Below are 25,592 nucleotides of genomic sequence, written 5' to 3' on the forward strand. Positions count from 1 at the left end.
GAGGCCTACCCCACCAGTGGCACATACAGTTGTATGGCCTTAGAAACCAAAGACTAGTCCTTAATGGCACCCTCCATGTGCCCTCAACTCAGCCCTTTGGGGAGACAACTGCACGACTGTGGGTTCAGCACCTTAAGCCTCCAGGGAACAAACCCTGAACCCAACCCCTAACCCAAATCAGAAACCTCAACTGAAACCTAAACCTAACTCGAACCCTAACCCTACACTTGCTCTGCACCATCATATTGGCACTCACTTCACCTCGAGGGAGATAATGAGAATGGATTAGCTTGGAGCTGGCGACATCCCTGGACCCCACCCTAACCCTAGATAAGGCTCTCTCCCCATTGGACCCAATACCAACGTATGACATCACCACACGCCTGGGGAACAGAAGCGGTGCAGCATCACTCGGCATAGAATCTGGAACATCACTATGTCCTTTCCAAGGCCCAGATGAAGCTCCCGAGAGGATTCCAGGGGCCTACCCAACCAGTGGCCCATACATTTTCCGGGCCGTGGAACCCAAGCCTAATCCTAACTGACACCATCCCTTGTGCCCTCAACTTAGCCCTTCAGAGAGACAACTGCACTGTTCTGGGTTCAGCGCCTGGTGTGTCCTGGAACATAACCCTAACCTTAACCATAACCATAACCATAACCCTCAACCGAATCCTAACACTATATCGAACCTAACCCTACACTTGACCCGCACCATTGCATGGGCCCTCACTTCAGCCCTCGAGGGAGATCACGAAACTGGAGTCCCTTCGGCACTGGCGACTACCCTGGACCAAACCCTAACCCTAGCTAAGGCTCTCTCCCCATGGGGATCCAACCAAAGTCTGACAACACCAGACGCCTGGGGTCCAGAAGCAGTGCAGGAACATTCAGCATAGTACCTGGAACATCACCATATCGTTACCAAGGCCCAGCTGCAGCTGACCAAGAGGATTTCTGAGACCTACGAGACCAGTGCCCCATACGGCTGTCTGGTTTTGGAACCAAGAAACTAATCCTGAAAGGCACCTGAACTTGGGCCCTCAAATCAGTACTTCAGGGAGAAAACTACAATGTTGTGGGTTCAGACCCTGCAGAGTCCTGGGACCTAATCCTAACTACAAACCCTAATGCTAACCCTAACCCTAAACCTAGCCCTATATTCTATACCTAACGCAAAACATGGTACTAACCCTACCCTAACCCCAACTGCAAACCAACCATAATCCTACCACTAAACACTACACTATAACCCAGAACCCTAAACCCCAAATCCTAACCCAGACCTTTACCGTAACCATTACCCTAAACCCTAAACCCTAACACTAAACCCTAACCGTAATCCCTAAGCCCTACCCTAATCCTAACCATCTCTCCAACCCAAACCCCTAAACCCTAACCCGAACCTTTACCCTAATCCTAACTCTCTAACTCTAACAATCTAAACCTAACCCTAACTCTAACCCCTAACCGCTAACCCTAACCACTAACCCTAACCCTAACCCTAACCTCATGGACAGTCCTTCATCACCAGTCATGGGCTATGAACCACCCCCCCTCCTCCACCTCCTCCATTTGGTAAGATAACCTGAACTGGATGAGGGATTTGTAAAACATATTCATCTTCTTCGTGAAACACTTTGTGGTGAAAATGTAGAGATGGTTGTTAGGGCTTGGGAATTCAACTGCAAAACTGCCTGAGGACTTCATAACATATCTCACGTTTCTCAGGACATATGTACAATGGACTGTGTCATTTCCCTGTAATAAGGTCAGCTTTAGGTTTCTCTTGTCAAAAAGAAACAGGATTTTTACACAAAGGCAAATGAATCGGGAGAACAGGTGCATATTTTACAGACACAATGTTTTGAGTTCTGAGAAGGATGAGATGAACCCCTAAGTGTAGGTGCCTCAGGTGTCCTGTGTGAAATGGGGCACATGCTTTATATGACACAGACCTTGTGGTCACCATAATGGAAGCACCAGTGAAGGAGTGGGGGAAACTTGAATCACACAGGAATAGAAGAGAAGTTGAGGACAGTAAGCAGAGTTTGAGGAGGTGCAGAGGGGAGGGTCCTGGGGTCAGTGAGATGCAGTTGCAGGCCATTCCTGACCACAGCCTGAGCAGAGAGCATGAGTTCCACACAGAGCTGTTATGTGGGATCACTCTCAGTGCACAATGCAGGGTTCCTCTCCAAAATGTCATATTTGTCAAAGTGCACCTAGGTGACCATCTAAAAAGGTTGTTGTCTCCCTGCATTGTCTGAAGGTTCTGGATATTTATGGGTGAAAAAATGCCCTGGATATACAGGAAATTTAACTTGGTCTTAAGGAAATGCTTGTCTACCTAAGTTCATATCCCTCAGTGAGACTAAAAGTGAAGACAGGATCTAGATCAGCTGAGTGCCTGCAATGGCCTTCAGCCTCAGTCAACCTACAATTCAGGGATGGCCAGATGCAACCCATGCTGGGCCCCTGACATCACCCTGACTACAGATTCGCATCTATCTCCTTAAACTTCTCTCACAATATCCCGAGGATTTGCCTGTGTTCCTGCTGTCTCAGCCAGAATACCATTTCTCAGGGGGACCTACACAGAGCCTGAGCTGTGTTATCTGTGAAACAGGGGTAATATTTGTTTCTAAGGACATAACAAAAAGAAGACATTGAATACAGAATGCATCTGCAAAATGTCTGTGAAATGTCCACTCACACTTCTCACAGTTTCAATTTAGATATCTCCACACAAATGATCATCAAAAAAAGATGGTCACAGACGTTCATTAAACTAAGACTGTTAACATCTCAGGCCAGGGATTGGGGGTTGCCACTTTAAACAATAAGACAAAGACACGCTTATTCTATTAAGATTCAGGCCCTACCAGACAAAGAAAGAAAAAGATAATTACGAGAATGTGTATATCAGAGTTCTACATCTGAGATCTGAAGACAATCATATTCCATTACATATAGACTTGCAGATGCATCCACACACTAAAGTGTTCATCTAAGGCCACAGATTAACTACCAAAGAGGGAATGCATGTAGGAAAACGTAAGACCATAGGGAAATAACACCAAATCTCATAAATCTCACTGCCTCCTATGACAACGATTTTGAAATTTGAAGAGGACTGTATGAGGTGACAGAGTATGGTGATTATATATCTTAAAAATGTGTCAGATCTGCCTGCATGCTTTCTCTGCCCACCCTGTGCTCTCCACTTTGTTTTTCTTAGTATCCCTTAATACTACTTTCACTGTTCTGTCCTTGTTTCTGTGTTTGCTTCAATGAGGACCTACTCTCACCACCCCCCCCCCCCCCATCGAATGCACACAGTGCGGTTCCTATACACACAGGTAGCAAACTAGCAGAAATTGTGGTGATGGAGGATAGTAGCAAGATCGCCCTTATTGCAGAGGGTTCGAGGGACTTTTCTGGGGTGATGGTAACTTCCTATATCTAGATGCATCGGGTGCTTGTGCTCATGTATTGTAGAAATATTCACTGACTCCTGGTGCTTGGGGTCAGATAGACAGGTACCTGACCCTAGCATATGGCTGATTTCCAATGGTGGGTAAGGATCAGGGACAAGCAGTGACTGTGAGAGATGAGTGAGGAGGCCACACATGGAGTCAGATCCTCACCCAGGATGCCATGTCTCCACGGACAGCAACCTTGTGCAAGAGGGCTCTGAGGATCACATATTTCTTGATCAGTGCTGTGAACTGCATAATCCTACTCCAGATTTCTCACTGAGGGATGGACAGCGCAGAGGCCAGCAGCTGGAGGACACCCTGATTATGGCTGGAGTGGAACAGTGGGCCTGGGGGATTGAGTCAGAGAAGGGAAAGGCAGAAGGTAGCAACAAGGATTTTGAGAGATAAAGGGAAGAGGAGAGAAAGGAATGTTCTCTACTGACTTCACCCACATTTCTGTGTGAACAAAAGGAGATTCTTGTCTCACAGGGAAGAGAAGAAGGCTGGCAAAAAGACAGAGTGACATTCTCAGCTCAAGTGCTCAGGATATCTGTCTTGCTCTTGAATACCTATCACAGGAAGCCTGTGCATTCTGTGATAAGTGGAACTGCAGCTCATACCATTTAGTCAAAATTAAAGTGATGATGAGGACCTCATCATTAAAGTAGTGCAACAAAAGTATGTGAACATACAGAGAGATCCAGTAGAAGCAAAAGTCCAAAGGTAGACCAACTGCAATACTTATGGGAATATAGACTATCAGAAAAGGAGGCACCCCAATGCAGGCTTTCAGACACCTGGGCAATATCTGAAAACATGGGGGGGAAAAAGTAGTCCTTAATTCAAAAGGAACACTAGCATTAGACACAAAGGGATTGTGATGGAAGGTTTAGGGGGAAACCATATGATTTCATGGTGCTGTACCCATGGTCCTGTACCCTAAAGTCTCATCAAATTATACCCCTTAACTTGAGGCTATTTGTTATATGTAATTATACCTCATTAAAGAGATTTTCAAAACATAAAATAATAGAAGCAAATGTGGGAAATTTCCTTTCTAACCCTGAAGTGCATGGGTGATATGAGTCTGTCTGCCCATGTCTCAAAATTCCAAAATAGCAAGACATTTAAACAATTAATAATAGTAGAGTAAGAGGACCCTGAGCTCACCCTGTCCCATGTTTTCAACTACATAACATCCACATCCAAGTCCATGAACCAGAGAATGATCCAAAGACTGGAAGAACAAACTCCACACTTAAATAGAGAGAATCTGCATCAGAAAGGTTAGGAAGGTCAGAAAGGTGGAGGCTGGCTACCTGCAGAGGAGGCAGAAAAAGTGAGCCCTCACACCAGGGAGCTCACACAGGGAAGACTAATCTCCATAACATTGGGCATTAAAACCCAGAGGGGCTGAATTCCCTTGAGTTTAGATCCTGGAAGTTTGGAGGTCAGCTGACCCAGCACTGGGTGATCCAGGAGGATGAGTGATAGCCAGGTCGCTGCCTGTGTAGAGAGGCAATGTAAACATGGCATTTACACAATGCCAAGGCAACAGGACACAGATGTATTCATGCTGATTCCTGAGTGTGTTGGAGGACTTCTCCACAATGAGGGAGCTCACAGGCACCATTCTTCTCCCCCAGCCTCCCAGAATAAGCATAGAAACAGCCACCAGAGGGTGAGGCTGGACAGACCCTTGCTACCTAACCTGTTAGCAGTGCACCAGCCCCAAGGGTTCACTAGGGGACTCACCACACCAAGCCGGCTGGTCTCAGGGCAAACATTTTTCAAACCACAAGGGCACCCTGTCTAACAAGCTGCATGCATAGCTGCCACAGCACGCTGTGCACATCTGCACCTCACCCAGCTATACATATCCAGGCACCCTCATCTGTCTCAACCAGCCACCTGTCCCCAGGCGTAGACATGCTCTGTGCATATCCTCAAGCCCTAGATTCCACCGCTGGTCCACAGTCCCCAGCCACCAAAGGACATCGGGAAATCTGGCATAGGACTAGTATCCCTGTGCAATTTTGCTAACACTCCTACCCTGCTCCCAAGTTACCCAGTGGGCATAACACCCCACAGCTGACCTGCCTGGGTCCCACTGACACCACTGAGAGCAAGCACAGCCCACAACAGGCACGCAATCAGTGCAGACACCTGCACTGAAAGAAAAAGTAACCCAGACACAACAGCATGGCGTGAGCAATACCATACGATGTCCTCCTGAAGGTCCAGGTCCTATAAATGGAGACAGGTCCTATAAATGGAAGGTCCAGGTCCTGAGGTCTCCAGGACCTCTTCTTCATAACGTTATTAGTTTCAAGAGCAGAAGGCACAGCTGAGTTTCTTAACACAGAGAAATAGAGCCAGAGAGACAGACAAAATGGACTCACAGAGATGTTTATCCACAATGAAAGACCTAGTCAAAGCCACAGCCAGAGATCTAAGCCAAAGAGTTATAAGTAACATACCTGTTACAGAATTGAAAGCAATGATCATAAGGATACTCACTAGAGTTGCGAAATGAGTAGAAGAGTGAGACTCCAGACTAGAGATAAGAGATAATACAATAGACATTGAGGACACAATAAAGGAGAAACATGCTTGCTGGAATGAACAGAGGGATGGAAGAAGCAGAGGAACAAACCAGTGACCTTGAAGACTGAGTAAAGGAAATTAATCACACTGAACCAAACAGAGAGAACAGAATTCTGCAACGTGAGACGAGACTAAGGGAACTCAGTGACTACAGCAAACATAATAATATTCATTGTGTAGAAGTTCCAGAAGAAAGAGAAAAGGGGGCAGAAAATTTATTTGAGGAAATAATAGGTGAAAACTTCCCTAATTGGGGGAGGGAAACAAACATCCACATCCGGGAGACCTGAGAATTCACATCAAAATCAACAAAATCAGGCCAACACCCAGACGTATTGTAAGCAAACTTGTATATTACAGTGACAATAAAGAAAAACTCTTAAAAGCAGCAAGACAAAGAGACCTTCACTTAGACGGGAAGACCTATAAGGCTAGCTACCAGATTTCTGAACAGAAACTTGGTAAGCCATAAGTGAGTGACATCACATATTCAAAGTATTGAATGGAAAAATCAGCAGTCAAGAATACTCTATCCAGCAAGGCTATCATTCAGAATGGAAGGAGACAGAGACTTTCCCAAACAAAAACTAAAGGACTTTGTACCACTAAACCAGTCCTGCAAGAAATTTTAAGAGGGACTCTGTGTGGAAAGGAGAGATCAAAAGTGACAGTATAGAGGTAAAAGACACAAATCAAGTAAAACATGAATATTTCTCTAAAAAATCAGTTAAGGAACTCAGAGAAATGGATTTGAAACATAATAACATCTCCAAAAGCTAGGGAGGAGAATATAATGGGTTCCAAGGTAAATGACCATCAGCTTAATAGAAACTGCTAAATGCAGAAGAGGTTATATAAACACCCAGCAGTAACCATATATCAAAAACCAGTCACAACTATGCTAAGAATAAAGATAAAGACATTAAAATACATCAGTAAAGAAAATAAGGAAAACATGAAAGACAGACAAGAAAGGATCGGAGAAAATCATTAGAAACCACACTAAAACAGGCAATAAAATGGCAATACATACATACATATCAATTTCTTTGAAGGTAAATGCAATTAATGCTCCAATCTAGAGATGTAGGATGTAAGAATAGATGAAAAAACAAAAGCTAGAGTAGCAATACCTGTATCAGAAAAAATACACTTAAAAAATAGTACATAACAAGAGTCAGAGGAGGACATTATATAACAGTAAAGAGTACAACCCAAAAATAAGATATAACAACTGTAAATATATCCCACAATTAAGTGGGATTTATTCCCAAGCTGCAAGCGTGGTTCAATATTCGCAAATCAATCAATGTGATACAATATATCAACAGGAGAAAGGTAAGAACCATATAATCAGGGCACCTAGGTGGCTCAATCCTTTAATAGTCTGACATCAGCACAGGTCATGACCCCATGATTTGTAAGTTCAAGTCCCACAGTGGACTCTGTGCTGAAAGCTCAGAGCCAAGAGCCTCCATCGAATTCTGTGTCTCCCACTCTCTTTTTGCCCCTCCCCTGCTCACGCTCTGTCTCTCTCAAAATAAACGTTAAAAAAAAAAAAGAACCATACAGTCATTTCAATACATGAAGAAAAATTATTTGACATAGTACAAAATCCATTCATGATTATAACCCCCCAAAGTAGGTTTACAGGGAACATACATCAATGTAATAAATATTCTCTATGAAATCCCCACAGCTATAATCAACCTTAATGGAGAAAATCTGAGAGCTTTTCCTATAAGGTCAGGAAAAAGACAAGGATGTTTACTCTTACAACTTTTAATAAACATAGCACTGGAAGTCCAAGTCACAGCCAGCAGAGAAATGAAACGAAATGAAATGCAACGAATGAAACAATACAAATTGAAACAAAACAAAACAACATAAAGTAAAATAAAATAATAAAATAAAATAAAATAAAATAAATAAAATAAAATAAAAACAAATCCAAATCTGGAAGAAGTGAATCGTTCACACTTTGCAGATTACATGACACTATATGTAGAAAACCCTAAAGAGTCCACCCAATAACTGCTAGAACTGATAATTAATTCAGCAATGTCACAGGATACAAAATCATTGTACAGAAATCTGTTGCATTTGTAGACAATACTGAAGCAGTAGAAAAAGAAATTAAGAAAACAGTCCCATTTACAGTTGTACACCAAATAATAAGGTATCTATGAATAAATCTAACCAAAGTGGTGAGCGACCTATACTCTGAAAACTATAAAACAGTGATGAAAGAAATACAAGATGACACAAAGAAATGGAAGGATATTCCATACTCATGGATTGGAAGTACAAATTTCATGAAAATGTCTATACTTCCCAAAGCAACTGACACAACTAATGCAATCACCATCAAAATAGCAACAACATTTTTCTTAGAACTAGAACAGTCCTAAAATTTGTACAGAACCACAAAAGACCCCAATCTTTAGAGTAGAAAACCTTTATGTGAAGTGAAAATTATGGATGGCATTATGCCTCTGGATCTTCTGCTCCAAAACACAGTAACTCTGGCCTAAGCATTTGAACAAACGTTAGACACATCCCAACCAAGGATCATTCTACAAAATACATTCTACAAACATACCCTCAAAACTTGAATATTATGAAAAATATGAAAAATCTAAAAATCGTCATGGCCAAGTGGAGCCTAAGGAGACAGGATGATTGTAATGTGCCAGCTGGGATGAGTCTGGGACAGAAGAGGGTAAAACTGAAGATATCTGAATACAAATATAAACTTTAGTTAATACTACCATATCTCTTCGGGATATTGATTGTGACCATGTATCAACTCATAGGACATCAATTGTCAGAAAACAGTCTGATGTATGTGGAGACCCAATATCTTCCCAATTTTTCTGGTAACTAGAAACTCACCATGAATGAAAAGATTATTTGTAATCACGGTTTTATATTTTCAACACATAATATTATATGACTAGTTATAGTATTAGTTATTAGTGATGGCCATTTACCTATTCTTGTTCTTACTATTATTTAATTTAAATAATAGCATTCATGGTACAGAAAGCTGAATTCATGATATACACTCCATAGAAACATCTACTTTACATATTTTAAGATAACAACGTATGTATATACCACTATATTATGTGGTATGTAAATTAAATGTTTTTCTGATCTTGAACGAGCATGTCATTGAATGGCTTTCTATAAAGGTGGTTATCCTAGACAAGGAATGATACTCAGATTTTACAGGATGCACTTCACATCATGCCTGAAAATTGTCAAAAAAAAAAAAACATATATACACACGGCCAGATGAATCATTGTGACTGGCTCACTTATTGTAAAGAATCCTTGCTTTAATATTTTCACGCATATTTTTAGCAGGAAAACAAGAGAATCAAATATTTCCAAATCAAGGAGATATTCAAAGTCTGGAAGAATGATAGGGAGTTCAAGGGGGTTCAGAAGGAAAAGATGTGACCATGAAGTGGCAGTTACAGGCAAGCAGCTTTCTCTGGTCCATTTTGACAGATTTTCATGAGGGGATGTCCATCATAGAATGTGATATGCAAAAGGGTAAGACCCAGAAGTACCAGAGAGAAAGACAATGCTTTAGGAAGAGGTGACATGGAAAGATTGCTTCTGTGCCTAAGTGATGGCTCAGCAACCTGGCTGGGGGTCCCTGGGTCAAAGATTTCAGAAGTCCAGCAGTAACCTAGACTCACAAAGATCTTAGTAACATACATCAATGTAACTTAGAGTCACAAAAATCTTAGAGCCACAGAGTTGATCTTCATCTATGATTAGGAGATGGTCACCGTTTTACAGGATATGACAATCGGGCCAGCAGTAGATGGCTAAAATAATATTTAGGACTATATTTTTAATAAAAAAATCGATGTGTAAAAATATGGGTTTGGAATGTTAAGAAAACTCACAGGACCATCATGCAGTTACTTACGTTAAGGCCCCATGTCACTAAACCTAATTTCATTCCTCCAGGAAATGTGGATGTTTCAAAATTTAGCAGGCTTGGCTAGGATCCTGGCCTGAGGGCTGGCCTACTCCTTGAGAGAAGGCAGCAAACTACTTGCAGGCAGATGGTATGGAAACAGTGATCTGTACATCGCCTGGTGCACACAGTGGGGAGATTATACACTCATCGTGGAGAGCATCCCTGAGAAACAGTGTTCACAACAAGGGGACAAAGGAGCTAGGGCTGAGAAGCTGGGTGGTGCCATTTTCCTCCTCTTTCCCACAGCATAAACACAGAGCCATCTGCTGGAAACAAGGTCATCCCCACACTGGCTGCCAAAGCTGCTTACACCAACCCCACCTTCCTGTGCTCTGGTGAGACCGGCCTTCTAGGTCAATCAGGCTTGCCTCCATCCCAATGGAGGTGTCCCCTTCTTCAGAAGACCAGTGGAAGCCCATGACCACACCACCTCTCTTGACCAGACAGTTCTGCAGGGCTTCACTTCGAGAGGCAGTCGTTTCAAGTCTCATTTAACAAGCAGATCTGAGCACCTAGATAAGTCTCACCATATTCTGGCCAAGGACCATACACTGCCCATACAACTGGCCTGAAGGATAGTGCAGCCAGAACACAAAACAGTGCATGCAACACACACCATAGACACTCCCTGATATATCAGGCCCTGGACACTAGATTACCTCCTTTTCATAAAGCCATTCAACTCACAGTCGGGTAACACAATGAAGTTTGGTAACAGAGAGAAAGCAAATACTCAGCCAAAATGCCAAGACAAGAGGAATGCATCCCAAATCAAAGAACAAGATAAGGTCATGGCCAGAGAAATGGAAGGAACACTTCCAAACTCGTTCTATGAGGCCAGTTTGGCCTTAAGTCCAAACTGGACAAAGACCCCACTAAAAAGGAAAACTACAGACCAATTTCCCTGATGAACCTGGATGCAAAAATTCTCAACAATAATTAGCCAACTGGATTCAACAATACAAACAAATAATTATTCACCACAATGAGTTGGATTTATTCCTGGGATGCACAACCAATTCAATATCTGCAAATCAACTGATGCGATACATCACGTTGATAAAAGAACGGATAACAACCATATGATCCTCTCATTAGATGCAGAAAAAGCATTTGACAACATGCAGCATCCTTTCTTGATGAAAAAAAAGTACTCATGAAAGGAGGGATAGAAAGGTCTTGCCTCAATATCAGTATGTCCAGATACGAAAGTCCCACAGCTAATATCATCTTCAATGAGGAAAAACTGAGGAGGAGCTTTCCTCCTAAGGTCAGGAACATGACTGGGATGTCCACTCTCACCACTGTTATTCCACAAACTGTTGGAAGTCCTAGCCTCAGCAATGAGACAACAAAAAGAAATACAAAGTGTCCAAGTTGGCAAGGAGGGATCAAACTTTCCCTCTTTGCAGACATGATACTTTCCATGGAAATCCAAAATACTCCACAGAAAAACTGTTAGGACTGATACAGGAATTCAGGAAAGTCTCAGGATATAAAATCAATATACAGACGTTGCTTGCGTTTCTATACACCAATAATGAGTCAGCAGAGAGAAATCAAGGATTGATGTACTTTACAACTGCACTGAAAACCATAAAATACCCATGGGTAAACCTAACCAAAGAGGTAAAAGATCAGTGCACTTCAAACAATAGAGGGGCGCCTGGGTGGCTCAGTCAGTTAAGTGCTGACTTCGGCTCGAGTCATGATCCCGCATTTGTGGGTTCAAGTCCCACAATGGGTTCTGTGCTGACAGCTCGGAGCCTAGAGTCTGCTTCAGAGTCTGTGTCTCCCTCTCTCTCTCTTTCTGCCCCTCCCTTGCTCATGTGCTCTCTCTTTCTCTCTCTCTCTCAAAAATAAACAAACATTAAAAAAATAAAGGAACAAACCATACAATGTCTATGAAAGAAATTGAAGAAACACAAAGAAATGGAAAAACATTCCATGCTCATGGATTAGAAGAATATTGTTAAAATGTCAATACTACCCAAAGCAATCGACACATTCAATGCAATCCCTGTCAAAATAACACCAGCATTCTTCACAGAGCTAGAACAAACAACCCTAATATTTGTAGGGAGCCAGAAAAGACCCCAAAGAGCCAAAGTCATGTTGAAAAAGAAAACAAAGCTGGAGACATTACAATGCTGGACTTTATGGTGTATTAGAAAGCCGCAATCATCAAGACAGTATGGTACTGGCACAAAAACGGACACAGACATCAATGGAATGGAATAGGGAACCCAGAAATGGACCCTCAAACATATGGCCGAGTAATCTTTGACAACGCAGGAAAGAATATCCAATGGAAAAACAAAAGTCTCTTCAGCAAATGGTACTGTGAAAACTGGGCAGTGAGAAGAATGAACCTGGACTATGTTCTTAAACCATACACACACACACACACACACACACACACACACACACCTCAAAATGGATGAAAGATCTAAATGTAAGAAAGGGACCACCAAAATCCTTGAGGAGAAAACAGGCAATCTACCTCCTTGATCCTGGCCACAGCAACTTCTTGCTTGTCATGTCTCCGAAGCAAGGGCAATAAAAACCAAAATGAACTATTGGGACCTCAAGGTAAAAAGCTTCTGCACAGCAGAGGACACAATCAGCAAAACTAAAAGGCAACTGAATGTAATGGAAGAAGATATTTGCAGGTGACATATCAGATAAAGGGTTAGTATCCAAAGTCTATAAAAAATTATCACACTCAACACCCAAAAACCAAATAATCCAGTGAAGAAATGGGCAAAAGACATGAAGAGACACTTTAAGAAAGATGACATCCAGATTGGTCACACATGAAAAGATGCTCAATCTCCCTCGTCATCACTGAAATACAAATTAAAACCACAATGAGATATCCCCTCACACCCATCAGAATGTCTAAAATTAACATCTCCGGAAACGACAAATGTTGGCAAGGATGCAGAGAAAGGGAATGCTTTTGCAATGCTGGTGGGAATGCAAAGTGGTGTAGCCACTCTGGGAAATAGTATGGAGATTTGTCATAAACACTAAAAAGAGAACTACACTAGGACCCACGAATTGCACTACTAGGTATTTATCCAAAGGATACAGTAATGCTGACTCGAAGTGGCACATGCACTCCAATGTTTATAGCAGCATTATCAACCATAGCTAAATTATGCAAAGAGCCCAAATTACCATTGACAGATGAATGGATAAAGAAGATGTGGTATGTTCATACAATGGAATATTACTCGGCGATCAAAAAGAATGAAATCGTGCTATTTGCAACAACGTGGATGGAATCGGACTTTATTATGCTAAGCAAAATATGTCAGAGAAAGACACACATCATATGATTTTTCTCATCTGTGGAATTTAATACAACTGTTGAATGTAGTGAAAGGAAAGCAAAAGTCACATACAAACAGAGAGGGAGTCAAACAATAAGACACTCTTAAATACAGAGAAGAAACCCAGGGTTCCTGGAGGGTTACTGAATAGGGATATGGGCTAAATGGGTGATGGGCATTATGGGCGGCACCTGGGATGAGTATTGGGTATATTTTATACTTGACAGATCACTAAATTCTACTCCTGAAAATGTATTCCTCTATAAGGTAACTAACTTGGGCTTAAATTTAAAAAGAAGAAATATTAAAAAGAAGTAAAGAAATGTACTGCCTGCTTTGGCCTTCAGCCTCGGTCAACCTATAATTCAGGGATGGCCAGGTGCCACCCCTGCTGGACCCCTGTCATCACCCTGACTACAGCTTTGCATCTATCTCCTTAAACTTCTCTCACAATATTTCCCGATGATTTGCCTGTGTTCCTGTTGTCTCAGCCAGAATACCATTTCTCAGGGGGACCTACACAGAGCCTGAGCTGTTATCTGTGAAACAGAGGTAATATTTGTTTCTAAGGACATAACAAAAAGAAGACATGGAACACATAATGCATCTGCAAAATGTCTGTGAAATGTCCGCTCACACTTCTCACAGTTTCAGTTATCTCCACACAAATGATCATCAAAAAAAGATGGTCACAGAAGTTCATTAAACTAAGACTGTTAACATCTCAGCCAAGGGATTGGAAAACGCCACTTTAATCAATAAGACAAAGACACACTTTTTCTATAAAATTCAGGCCATACCTGATGAAGAAAGGAAAGATAATTACGAGAATGCGTATATCAGAGATCTACATCTGAGATCTGAAGACAATCCTATTCCATTACATAAAGACTCACAGATGGAGCCACACACTAAAGTGTTCATCTGAGGCCACAGATAAACTACAAAAGACAGAATTCATGTAGAAAAACATAAGACCATAGGGAAATAACCCCAAATCTCATAAATCTCACTGCCTTATATGACAACTATTTTGAAATTTGAAGAGGAATGTGTGAGGTGACAGACTATGGTGTTTATATATATTAAAAATGTATTAGATCTGCCTGCAAGCTTTCCCTGCACACCCTGCACCCTCCACTTTGTCCTTCTTAGTATCCCTTAATACACCATTCACCGTTCTGTCTCTGTTTCAGTGTCTGTTTCTAGGAGGACCTACTCTCACTCCCCATCGAATGCACACAGTGCGGTTCCTGTACACACAGGTAACAAACTAGCAGAAACTGAGGAGATGGAGGATAGTAGCACGATCACCCTTTGTGCAGAGGAGCCCGAGAGAGTTTTCTGGGGTGATGGTAACTTCCTATATCTAAATGCATCACGTGCTTGTGCTCATTTATTTTAGAAATATTCACTGACTCCTGGTGCTTGGGGTCAGATAGACAGGTACCTGACCCTATCATATGGCTGATTTCTAACGGTGGGTAAGGATCAGGGACCAGCAATGACTGTGGGAGATGGGTAAGGAGGCCACACATGGAGTCAGATCCTCACCCAGGATGCCAGGTTTCCACAGACAGCAACCTTGTGCAGGAGGGCTCTGAGGATCACAGATTTCTTGATCAGACTTGTGAGCTGCATAATCCTACTCCAGATTTCTCACTGAGGGATGGACAGCGCAGAGGCCAGCAGCTGGGGGACACCCTGACCATGGCTGGAATGGAGCAGTTGGCTTGGGGGATTGTCAGAGAAAGGGAAAGGGAGAAGGTAGCGACAGGGAGTTTGAGAGATAGAGAGAAGGGAATGTTTTCTACTGACTTCACCCACAATTCTGTGTGAACAAAAGGAGATTCTTGTCTCGCAGGGAAGGGAAGAGGGCTGGCAAAAAGACAGAGTGACATTCTCAGCTCAAGTGCTCAGGATATCTGCCTTGCTCTTGAATACCTATCACAGGAAGCCTGTGCTTTCTGTCATAAGTGGAACCGCAGCTCATACCATTTAGTGAAAAATAAAGCGATGATAAAGGCCTCATCATTAAAGTAATGCAACAAAAGCATGTGAACATACAGAGAGATCCAATAGAAGCAAAATTCCAAAGGTAGACCGACTGCAATACTTATGGGAATATAGACTATCGGAAAAGGAGGTACCCCAATGCAGGCTTTCAGACACCTAGGCAATATCTGAAAACGTGGGGGGAAAAAGTAGTCCTTACTTCAAAAGCATCATTAGTGTTAGACACAAAGGGATCATGATGGAAGCTTTAGGGAGAAACCATATCATTTCATGGTACTGTACTCATGGTCTAGTACCCTCATGTCTCATCAAATTATACCTTTTAACTTGAGGCTATTTGTTATATGTAAATTATACCTCATTAAAGAGAGTTTCAAAACACAAAATACTAGAAGCAAATGTGGGAACGTTCCTTTCAAATCCTGAAGTGCATGGGTGATATGAGTCTGTCTGCGCATGTCTCAAAAATCCAAAAGAAGACACTTAAAAATTTAATAATAGTAGAGTAAGAGGACCCTGAGCTCACCCTGTCCCATGTGTTCAACTACATAACATCCACATCCAAGTCCATGAACCAGAGAGCGATCCAAAGACTGGCAGAACAAACTCCACACCTAAATAGACAGAAGCTGCATCAGAAATGTTAAGAAGGTCAGAAAGGTGGAGGCTGGCTACCTGCAGAAGTGGCAGAAAAGTCAGCCCTCACACCAGGGAGCTCACACAGGGAAGACTAATCTCCATAACATTGGGCATTAAAACCCAGAGGGGCTGAATTCCCTTGAGTTTAGATCCTGGAGGTTTGGAGGTCAGCTGACCCAGCACTGGGTGATCCAGGAGGATGAGTGATAGCCAGGTCGCTGCCTGTGTAGAGAGGCAACATAAACATGGCATTTTACACAATGCCAAGGCAACAGGACACAGATGTATTCATGCTGTTTGTTGAGGGTGTTGGAGGACTTCTCCAACGAGGGAGCTCACAGGTACCATTCTTCTCCCCCAGCCTCCCAGAATAAGCATAGAAACACCCACCAGAGGGTGAAGCTGGACAGACCCTTGCTACCTAACCCGTTAGCAGTGCGCCAGTCCCAAGGATTCCCTGGAGGACTTACCACACCATGCCTGCTGGTCTCAGGGCAAACATTCTTAAAACCACAAGGGCACCCTGTCCAACAAGCTGCATGCATAGCTGCCACAGCACGCTGTGCACATCTGCACCTCACCCAGCTATACATTACCAGGCACCCTCTTCTGTTTCACTCAGCCACATGTCCCCAGGCGCAGACATGCTCTGTGCATATCCTCAAGCCCCTACCTTCCACCGCTGGTCCACAGTCCCCAGCCACCAAAGGACTTTGGGAAATCTGGCATAGGACTAGTAGCCCTGTGCAATTTTGCTAACACTCCTACCCTGCTCCCAAGATACCCAGCAGGCATACCACTCCACAGCTGGCCTGCCTGGGTCCCACTGACATCACTGAGAGCAAGCACAGCACACAACAGGCACGCAATCAGTGCAGACACCTGCATTGAAAGGAAAAGTAACCCAGACTCAACAGCATGGCGTGAGCAATACCATACGATATCCTCCTGAAGGTCCAGATCCTATAAATGGAGACGTGTACTACTGAGGACTCCGAGACCTCTTTTTCATACCATCATTAATTTCAAGACCAGAAGGCACAGCTGACTTTCTTAACACAGAGAAATAGAGCCAGAGAGACAGACAAAATGGACACACAGAGATGTTTATCCACAATGAAAGACCTAGTCAAGGCCACAGCCAGAGATCTAAGCCAAAGAGATATAAGTAACATACCTGATACAGAATTTAAGGCAATGATCATAAGGATACTCATTGGAGTTGTGAAATGAGTAGAAGAATGAGACCCCTGACATAGAGATAAGAAATAACCCAGTAGACATTGAGGACACAATAAAGGAGAAACACATTTGCTGGAATGAACAGAGGGATGGAAGAAGCAGCAGAACACACTAGTGACCTCGAAGACTGAGTAATGGAAATTAATCACACTGAACCAGAGAGAGAGAACAGAATTGTGCAACGTGAGATGAGACTAAGGGAACTCAGTGACTACAGGAAAGATAATAGTATTCATATTGGAGGACTCCCAGAAGGAAGAGAATTTGGGGCAGAAAATTTATTTGAGGAAATAATAGCTGAAAACGTCCCTAATTGGGGGAGGGAAACAAACATCCACATCCGGGAGACTAGACAACTCCCATCAAAATCAACAAAATCAGGCCAACATCCAAACATATTGTAAGCAAACTTGCAAATTACAGTGACAAGAAAGAAAAACTCTTAAAAGCAGCAGGACAAGAGACCTTCACTTAGAAGGGAAGACCCATAAGGCTAGCTACAGATTTCTGAACAGAAACATGGCAAGCCAGAAGCGAGTGACATCACATATTCAAAGTGCTGAATGGAAAAATCAGCAGCCAAGAATACTCTATCCAACAAGGCTATCATTCAGAATGGAAGGAGACACAGACTTTCCCAAACAAAACCTAAAGGAGTTTGTACCACTAAACCAGTCCTGCAAGAAATATTAAGAGGGATTTTCTGAGTGGAAAGGAGAGACCAAAAGTGACAGTATAGAGGTAGAAGACACAAATCAAGTAAAAAATGAATATTTCTGCAAAAAAAAATCAGTTAAGGAACTCAGAGAAATGGATTTGAAATATAATAACATCTACCAAAAACCTAGGGAGGAGAAAATAATGGGTTCCAAGGTAAATGACCATCAGCTTAATACAAACTGCTAAATGCAGAAGAGGGCATATAAACACCTAACAGTAACCATATAGTAAAACCAGTCATAAATATGCTAAGAATAGAGATAAGGAAATCAAAATATATCACTAAAGAAAATAAGCAAAACATGAAAGAAAGGCAAGAAAGGATCAGAGAAAATCATTAGAAACCATAACAGGCAATAAAATGGCAATACATACATACATATCAATCATTACTTTGAAGGTAAATGGAGTGAATGCTCCAATCTAGAGACATAGGGTGTAAGAATCGATGAAAAAAACAAAACAGATTTAGATACCTACAAGTGACCCACTTTACACCTCAAGAATGATAGTGAGAGGATAGAGAAACATTACACAAATGAATGTCAAAAGAAAGCTGGAGTAGCAATACTTGTATCAGAAAAAAATACACTTAAAAAAATACATAACAAGAGACAGAGGAGGACACTATATAACATTAAAGGATACAATCCAAAAAGAAGATATAACAACTGTAAATATATCCCATAATTAAGTGGGATTTATTCCCAAGCTGCAAAGGTGGTTCAGTATTCACATATCAATCAATGTGATACAATACATCAACAGGAGAAAGGATAAGAACCATATGATTGGGGCACCTGGGTGGCTCATCCTTTAACAGTCTGACATCAACTCAGGTCATGACTTCATGATTCATGAGTTCAAGTCCCGCATCAGACTCTGTGCTGAAAGCTCAGAGCCAAGAGCCTCCTTCGAATTCTGTGTCTCCCTCTCTCTCTGCCCCTCCCCTGCTTACTCTCTGTCTCCCTCAAGATTAATAAACTTTAAAAGAAAAAAACCATATGGTCATTTCAATACATGCAGAAAAGAGCATTTGACATAGTGCAACATTCACTCATGATTATAACCCCCTAAAGTAGATTTACAGAAAACATACATCAACTTAATAAAGGTACCTATGAAAACCCTGCAGTTATAATCAACCTTAATGGGGAAAATCTGACAGCTTTTCCTGTAAGGTCAGGAAGAAGACAAGGATGTTTACTCTTACAGCTTTTAATAAACATAGTGTTGGAATTCCAAACCACAGTCAGCAGACAAATGAAACAAAACAAAATAAAATAAAATTAAATTAAATTAAATTAAATTAAATTAAATTAAATTAAATTAATTAATTAAATTAAATTAAATAAATAAAATAAAAACAAATCCAAATCTGGAAGAAGTGAAACTTTCACAGTTTGCAGATTACATGACACAATATATAGAAAACCCTGAAGAGTCGACCCAGTAACTGCTAGAACTGATAAATGAATTCCTCAAGGACACAGTATACAAAATCATTGTACAGAAATCTGTTGCATTTGTAGACAACAATACTGAAGCAGTGGAAAGAGAAATTAAGAAAACAGTCTTATTTACGTTGTACACCAAATATTAAATATCTATGAATAAATCTAACCAAAGAGGTGAGCGACCTATACTCTGAAAAGTATAAAACAGTGATAAAAGAAATACAAGATGACACAAAGAAATGGAAGGATATTCCATACTCATGGATTGGAAGTACAAATTTCATGAAAATGTCTATACTTCCCAAAGCAACGGACACAATTAATGCAATTTCCATCAAAATACCAACAACATTTTTCACAGAACGAGAACAGTCCTAAAATTTGTATGGAACCAAAAAAGACCCCAATCTTCAGAGTAAACAACTTTTATGTGAAATGATAATTATGGATGGCGTTATTTATGCTTCTGGATCTTCTGCTCCAAAACATGGTAACTCTGGCCTAAGCATTTGAACAAACATTAGACATATCTAACCAAGGATCATTCTACAAAATACATTCTACAAACATACCCTCAAAACTTTGCAGATTATGAAAAATATGGAAAAATCTAAACATTGTCATGGCCAAGTGGAGCCTAAGGAGACAGGATGACTGTAATGTGCCACCTGGGATGAGTATGGGACAGAAGAGGATAAAACCGAAGCAATCTGAATACAAATATAAACTTTAGCTAATACTACCATATTTCTTCGGGATATTGATTGTGATCATGTATCAACTCATAGGACATCAATAGTCAGAAAACAGTCTGATGTATGTGGAGACTCAATAATATCTTCCCAATTTTTTTGGAAACTAGAACCCCATCATGAATGAAAAGATTATTAGTAATCATGGTTTTATGTTTTCAACACATAATATTATATGACTAGTTCTAGTATTAGTTACTAGTGATGGCCATGTACCTATTCTTGTTGTTCTTACTATTGTTTAATTTAAAAAATAGCATTTGTGGTACAGAAAACTGAATGCATGATATACAATTCAAAGAAACATCCACTTTACATATTTTAAGATAATAACGTATGTATGTATATATCACTGTATTATGTGGTATGTAAATTAAATGTTTTTCTGATTTTGAACAAGCATGTCATTGAATGGCTTTCCATAAAGGTGGTTATCCTAGATAATGAATGATACTCAAAAATTAACAGGATATACTTCACTTCATGCCTGAACATTGTCAAAACTAAAAATGTACACACGGCCAGATGAATCATTGTGACTGGCTCACTTATTGTAAAGAATCATTGCTTTAATATTTTCACGCATATTTTTAGCAGGAATACAAGAGAATCATATATTTCCAAAAAAAAAGAGATATTCAAAGATTGGAAGAATGATAGGGAGTTCAAGGGGGTTCAGAAGGAAAAGATGTGACCATGAAGTGGCAGTCACAGGCAAGCAGTTTTCTCTGGTCCATTTTGACAGGTTTGCATGAGGATATGTGACTTGCCAAAGGGTAAGCGCCAGAAGTACAAGAGGGAAAGACAACGCTTTAGGGCGAGGTGACTTGAAAAGGGTGCTTCTGTGCCTAAGTGATGGCTCAGCAACCTCGCTTGGGGTCCCTGGGTCAAACTTCAGAAGGCCAGCAGTAACTTAGACTCACAGAAGTCTTAGTAACATAGATCAAAGTAACTTAGAGCCATAGAGATCTTAGAGTCACAGAGTTGATCTTCACCTATGATTAGGAGATAGTCACAGTTTCACAGGATATGATCATCGGGCCAGTAGTAGATGGCTAAAATATTATTTAGGGCTATACATTTAATAAAAAATGTATGTGTAAAAATTTGGGTTTGGAATGCTAAGAAAAATCACAGGCCCATCATGGAGTTACTTACATTAAGGACCCATGTCAATAAACCTCATTTCATTCCTGTAGGAATGTAACCTTTAACCAGTCAGCAAAGAATTCCCTAGTCAGTACTGGAAATTTAACTCATAAATCCCTGCCATTCCCCTCAGAGAGGCAGTCTTGCCTAAATAGGGTATTCCATGCCACTAAATTTTTTTAAGTTTATTTATTTTTAGAGTGAGAGAAAGAGAGCACATGCAAGGGAGGGGCAGGACAAGAGGGAAAGAGAGAATCCCACGACCAAACACAAAATTGAAGAAGAAAACTAAAGCTGGAGGCATCACAATTCCAGACTTTAGTTTATATTACAAAGCTATACTGAACAGAACAGTGTGGTACTGGCAAAAAACAACATCAACAACAACAACAAAAACAAAACACAGATGCAGAGATCAATAGGATGGAAACCCAGAAATGAACTCACACCTATAGGCTCAATTAAATCTCAACAAAGCAGGAAAGTATATCCAATGGGGAAAAAAAAAGATAGTCTTGGGACACATGGGGGGCTCCAAAGCTTGTGATTGTAGATCCAGCTCAGGTCATGATCTCAGGGCAGTGCAGAGCATGTGTGGGATTCTCTCTCCCCATTTCTCTCATCCCCTCTTCTGCATGCTCTCTCTGTCTCAAAAATAAATACATAAACTTAAAAAAGTCTCTTCAACATATGGTTTTGGAAAAACTGGACAGCAACCTGCAAAACAAAACAAGACCAACAACGGACCACTTTCTTACAACAGACACAAAAATAAATCCAACATGGACAAAGACCTACGTGTGAAACCTGAAACCATAAAAATCCCAGAGGATAATTAACACAGGCAGTATCTTTTTTGACATTGGCTGTACAAACGTCTTTGTAGACATATCTCCTGAGTTAAGGGAAAGACAAGCAAGAATAATGGGACTTCGTAAAAATAAAAAGCTTCTGTCATCAAGGAAATAATCAACAAAACTAAAACACCTACAGAATACAATTTGCAAATGACATCTGATAAAGGGTGAATGTCCAAAACATATAAAGTTATACAGCACCCAAAAAAGGAGAAATCAGATTGAAAATGGGCAGAAGACATGAATTTTCCCAAAGAAGACATACACATGGCCAAGAGACACATGAAAAGATGCTCAACAATACTGATCTTCAGGAAAATACAATTCAAAAGTACAGTGAGATAACACATCACATCTGTCAGAATGACTAAAATCAATGAAGGGTGAAACAGCAGGTGTTGCCAAGGATGTGGGGAAAGAGGAACCCTCTTGCACTGTGGGTAGGAATGCAAACTGGTGCAGCCACTCTGGAAAACATCATGGAGATTCGTCAAAAAAAAAAAAAAACTGGAAATACAACTACCTTACGATCCAGCAATTTCACTAAGAGGTATTTCCACAAAGAATACAAAAATAATTCTTCAAAGGGATACATGCACCATGATATTTACAGCAGCATTTTCTACAACAGCCAAATTACGGAAACTGCCCAAGCATCCATCAACTGATGAATAAGTTGAGATGTAGCATATGGAATGTAATATTATTTAGCCATAAAAACATAAAATCTTGTCATTTGCCACGAGGTGGATGGAGCAAGAGAATGTTATGCCGGGTGAAATAAGCCTGTCAGAGAAAGACAAATACCAGATGATTTCACTAACACATGGAAGTAAAACAAAACAAAGGGGGTAGGGAAGGACACAGTGACAAACAGACTGTTAACTAGGAAACAAACTGAGGGCTTCCACAGTGAGGTGGGGGAATGGGTGAAACAGCTGGTGGGGATTAAGAAGTGCACCTGGGATGAGCACCGGGTGACGTGTGGAAGTGTTGCTCTATATTGGACACCTGAAACTAATATTACACTGTATCTTTACTCACTGGAATTTAAAAGTTAACATAAGGTTAATGACAGCTACCTACCAGGTTTTTCTGTAGTTTTCAGTCACTTCACTAGGTTGGAAAAATAACCATTAAAGTTTTTAAAAAGTATGTATGATGTGGGGGACAGTTTGTGCCCTTACCTCGGTCTCTGGTTCCAGCAGGACTTGGAAAGTGGGTCCCAGCTCATTCTTCTAGAAGGTCCTGAGACACGCATTTCATGTATTCACGTCCTAACAGAATGCAGCTCCCATTCTTCTGAATTTCTGTCAGGGTTTCTTCCTGGAAACAAGCCTGAATCGGGAACAAACCATCCACTGCATCTATGAGGTGATGTCGTGGGACCCCGCAACCCATGAGACCTTGAGTAAAATACGTCTTGTTCAAATATTGTCTGGGAAGGGGAGGAATGAAACACGGGAAGAACCCAGAGAATGCAAGTGCCGTGCAGCTCAGCAATCAGCTTGCCCAGGGAAGCCACCCAGTGCCCCCTCCTCAGCATCCAGTACAACAAGGCAGCTTCTCTCTGGCGACTCAGGAGATGCCAAGTTCCTGCAAATCTCCCAAGGTCTCCCCTGGGGCGGGCGGCAGAACCTGCTGGTAACTCAGCTCTGTTCTCTGTCCTGAGGCAGCAGCAGAGGCCCTGAGTCCTCTGGGAGCAACAGAAGCCCTTCCTGCTCTGAGGTGCCCTGGATCAGAAAAGCTGATGGTGCGTCCTCTGCTGGCCTTCACTGCCCAGGCAGAGGAACCCTCCCCTCCGGGTCTGTGGTGCTCGAGCTCTCTCTGCTGGCCATCATGGGAATTCCCGCAATGTTGAAGACCCTGGTCGCTCAGCTGAGGGACTGAAGGTGCTCTGAGCAACTCAGCCTGCTATCCACACTGGGAAGGGTCTTAGTGACAGAGCCTGGGACACAAAGAAATCTTTTCCTCCTCCTCTCTTGTGAGTGAAGAATGAAACCGAATTTATTAATGTAATGACATCATTTATAATGCAATGTTCACAGAACATTTGTAAGCAATGTTCACAGAAAAATGGACTGCCAATTTACACATGCTGAACAAGAGGTAATTGTGTTTACCACCAAAGTATTTAGGTTAGATAAAGAATTGACACCTTTGAGAGAGAGATACCGGCTTCCAGCTATGGAATGAATGAGTCCTAGGGATACAAGGGACAGCCAATAGATTAGAGTCAATCCTGTAATAATACTGTTGCATGCTTTCACAGGATAGCTACACTTGTACTTAAGTACAACATAATTTATAGACATATGGAATGACTACAACGTATGCCTAAAACTAATACAACAAATGTGTGAACAATATTTCAATTAAAAATAGACATCCTTTACACTATCTCTAATTTCTCCTTCTTTGCTAATAAACTATCATTCCTGGGCGCTTGGGTGGCTTAGTCGGTTAAGCATCCAATTTCCACTCAGGTCATGATCTTGCAGTCCCTGAGTTTGAGACCCATGTCAGGTTCTGTCCTGACAGCTCAGAGCCTGGAGCCTGCCTCAGATTCAGTGTTTCCAGCTCTCTCCCCCCTCCCCAGCTCAGGGTCTCTCAAAAAAAGAAAAAATAAATATTAAAAATGAAAAATCATTCCTAATTTAGAATCTGTGAAATTCCATTTATACCAGATTCTCTAACATCACCATCTTGATGTTGAGAGCTTATCTGAACAGTCACTAATAATATCTTTGATGACACATATGTAACAAGGTCAGAATGCAACTTACAGGGAGCTACACATCTGTTATGAATTTCCTGTATGTATCCTTGGCTAATATTATCAATTAAATGTGCTTTAGGGCTACAGATAGATGATAATGTCCATCAGTCATATAGGTCAACTTCCTATAGAACCATTATGCCTTCAATTACTAATGGCCATCTCTTCAGAATTAAAATAAAGCTGGGACAGGAAAATTTGAATTTGATGTAAGAGAAGACTATGGTGTTTTAAAGGGCTCACCTACCTTCTGGAATCCTCAGATTGGTTGTGGACAGGAGGATAGCAACCCACAATTTTGATGCACACCGCTAGTTCCAGAAGGAGAATATGGACCTTATTGTCAATTTTTTTTTTTAGTCAATATCGGCAGTTCACCTCTGCCAGATCCAGACTACAGGACCTGGGGGCAACACAATGCCTGATTCCTGGGTTCAGAACATGAGGAAGACCAGCTGGTGGGGGGAGAGGGGGAAATCCAACAGGGCCTGGGGCAGTGAGGGAGATGGCTCCAGGTCACCTCCCCACAGGGCAAGGCTCTGGAGTTTACCTGC

At 41.4% G+C, this 25,592-nt stretch overlaps 1 long non-coding RNA gene across 2 annotated transcripts in view; it reads right to left on the reverse strand.

Moving 5' to 3' along the window:
- LOC109497358 overlaps positions 1–24,402 on the reverse strand; it is a 42,117-nt gene extending 17,715 nt beyond the window's left edge. For both annotated transcript variants that reach the window (XR_006594042.1, XR_006594041.1), the window contains exon 1: positions 23,447–24,402. This is a non-coding gene — a long non-coding RNA (uncharacterized LOC109497358). The remainder of the gene's footprint in view (positions 1–23,446) is intronic.
- Positions 24,403–25,592: the final 1,190 nt, after the last annotated feature.

Source organism: Felis catus, chromosome A2, assembly GCF_018350175.1.
Source record: "Felis catus isolate Fca126 chromosome A2, F.catus_Fca126_mat1.0, whole genome shotgun sequence".
NCBI lineage: Eukaryota > Metazoa > Chordata > Mammalia > Carnivora > Felidae > Felis > Felis catus.